Source organism: Crocodylus porosus, unplaced genomic scaffold (assembly GCF_001723895.1).
Source record: "Crocodylus porosus isolate Cpor-Errol unplaced genomic scaffold, CroPor_comp1, whole genome shotgun sequence".
NCBI lineage: Eukaryota > Metazoa > Chordata > Crocodylia > Crocodylidae > Crocodylus > Crocodylus porosus.
Genome location: NW_017728949.1, coordinates 21,110,239 through 21,113,080, shown reverse-complemented (window position 1 = coordinate 21,113,080; position 2,842 = coordinate 21,110,239). Strand labels below are relative to the sequence as shown.

Below are 2,842 nucleotides of genomic sequence, written 5' to 3'. Positions count from 1 at the left end.
GCCTCCGTGCTGACAAGAGGGGAGTTCCCTAACCTGTAGGTATGGTGCCGGTTGATATGGGTCAACAGATTCCTTGGTAGCCTGAGAGTTAGGGTTTCTTACAGGATGATGGTCTGTTCCCATGCAAGGCTGCCCCACTAAATGTTCCATGAGCATTTTTGATAAACAATGTTGCCCAAAACAAAGAAAAAGAGTATAAAGACTTTTTCATCATCTATAGCATTTCAGCCATGAATAAGTTCTGGCTCCCAAATACTGTTCCTCTGCTCTGGGGTTGATGGAGCAGAGCACTAGCTAGTATTTCCAGCATCCAGGAGGCAGAAAAGTAGTATGCTAGTGGTCCTATATTATGAACAGAGGATTTTTTCAACATTGTGCTCTTATTTCTAAATTCAAAGATTCTTTCCAAACTCAGGACTTAGCCCCTCCTAACTGGGCACATCTACATAAGCCGCTAATGTACAGTGGTTACTGTGCATTTATTTAGTACTTGCATAATCAAACACTAAATAAATGCACAGTAACTGGGGTTACTGCACAGTAACACCGGTGAACGTTTTAGCCAGCGCTAAGCGTATTAGCACACTTAGTGCTGTGACACACTAGTGCAAGTACTACTTGGCTACTGCTCAGTCAGTGTCTTGTGTAGACATACCCACTGTATCCCAGAACTGAGATTTTCAAAGCTGCCTTTAAAGATTAGGCACCCAGTGAAATGGAAGTTAGGTTTGAAGGCCCTAGTCAAACTTTGAAAATTGCTCTTACAATCTGTATCTGGTCTAAAAATTACAAATATGCAAATAACTGTAATTAGCTTAGACACAGCTTGTAAATGAGCTGTAGTCAGCCAGTGCTACAGACCACAAGCATAAAGTGGAATAATACTTTTCCCCTGTAATCAGTCAATAGTGCTCTGGTTACAGCTGAATGCAGGAGTTTGTGAGAGGCAAGGATTTTTTGGGGATAGAGTTAGACAAGCTTTTGAATACCAACCTATTTTTCATCAGGTAATGGGAATTTAAGGAAGCTTTCTTCACACAGGGCCTTACATCTGTGGCAACGCAGTATCTATTGATCTCACTTACTGCATGGAGACTGTAGACATTGGTGGTGGAGGGAGTGGGGCAGGATGGTGTTATGTAGAGCTTGTTTCTGTACAGGACCTAATCTTCATAAAAAGGAATTTTGTTGAGCTTCCAAAAGACAGATGGGCAACCTATGGGGAAAGGAAAAAAAGGAGACCCTTGCAGAGAGCCAGGATGATTCAGCTTCGCACTTAGCCACAGACACCATTCCACAGAGCACAAGAGGGGCTTGTCTCCTTGACATTCTCTCTTAACTTTGTGCTTAGCACAAAGTTACTCTTGTTCATTGCTGTTTGTGAATTGACAGGACCAAACATCAAAGTTAAAGCTACAGAACATCAGCTCTGCATTTTGATATATGTATCCATTTATTTTGGATGTGGTTCTTTTGTAACTGTATTGAACTGACTCATCAGTTACTGTGTTCCACCAGTAGCTCACTTTGTTTAGATCTGATTCCTGGCCTCTTGGTCAAAAAAAAGAGTGCAGATGTACACAAGCTTCTCTTCTCCTTCACTGAGGATCTGAACTCAGAGAACGTAGAGGCTCTTAAGTTTTTGAGCCTGGAGTACATCCCAATGAAAAAGCAAGAAAGCATCCAGGATTCCAAGGATTTCTTCTGAAAGCTGCAGGAGAAAGGCATGATAGCAGAGGATGATCCGTCCTTCATAAAGGAGCTGCTGTTCAGAATAAACTGCACAGACCTCCTGATTGATAAACTAAGATTCAGTAGAGAAGAGATGGAGCAAGAGCTTAAAATCCCAGGCAAGGCAAAGATTTCAACATACAGGTAAGTAATATAATAGCAAGAACTCTTTTGCACTTCTTGGGCTTACAAGGTCCATATAAGGATGTTCCATTATATGCATATTTATTCTGGTTTTCTACATACAACAATTCTCATGTGTCCTAATCCAGGGACAATTTTACACTTTACAGCAGGGGCAGGCAATTATTTTGGGTGGAGTGCCGTTTCTCGAGTTTTAGCAAGCTGTCGCAGGCTGCATGGGTAGCCCCACCCCCCTGGTCACCATCTTAGGACTGGAAGTCCCACCCCCTAACCCCTGACCTTTTCCACTGGAAGCCCCTCTTTTGACCCTGGAAATATTCCTCTCAGCAGGGGGGCAACCCCCAACCTTTGCCATCTCAGAACCAGAAAAACACCAAATTGTATTCTAAAAATCAAACACCTACAACATTAATTTAATTTTAAAAATATTTTTCTCCTGATTTACATGTCTTTGTGTAGTGTACATAGAGGTGATTGTACAGTAGCTTAAAATGAAGCCTTTCTCTTGTATATTGTGGGGGTATGAGGGGATAGGTATAGATTTGTGGGGGGATGTGGGTACGTGGGGAAGGGTGTGGGGATGGAAGGTGGATAGGTGTGTGGGGTGTGGGGATGAGGTGAAGGAGCATGTGGGTGTGTATGGATATGTGGGGTGTGGGGGGATGTGTGTGAGGGAGGGTGGGTTGGCTGTGAAAGGGGGTGTGGGTGTAGGGGTCTGCAAGTATGGCAGTGCAAGTGGGGGTGAATGTATATGGTGGGTGTGCTTGTGGGACTCATTCTATGAACACACATACACTCTCTCTCTCTCCTTCCCTAATTGTGTGTGTGTGTGTGTGTGTGTGTGTGTGCATGCATGCGGACACACACACACACACTCTGTGCTTTGCTTACTACATACACACTGTGTGCTTCACATGGGTACACACACATACCCATCGTCTCTCTCTCTGTCTCCCCTTCCCTCATT

General features: G+C 43.6%; 1 pseudogene; it reads left to right on the top strand.

The window, feature by feature from the left end:
* The window catches only part of LOC109322469, a 23,072-nt pseudogene that overhangs the window by 2,365 nt on the left and 17,865 nt on the right, over positions 1-2,842 (top strand).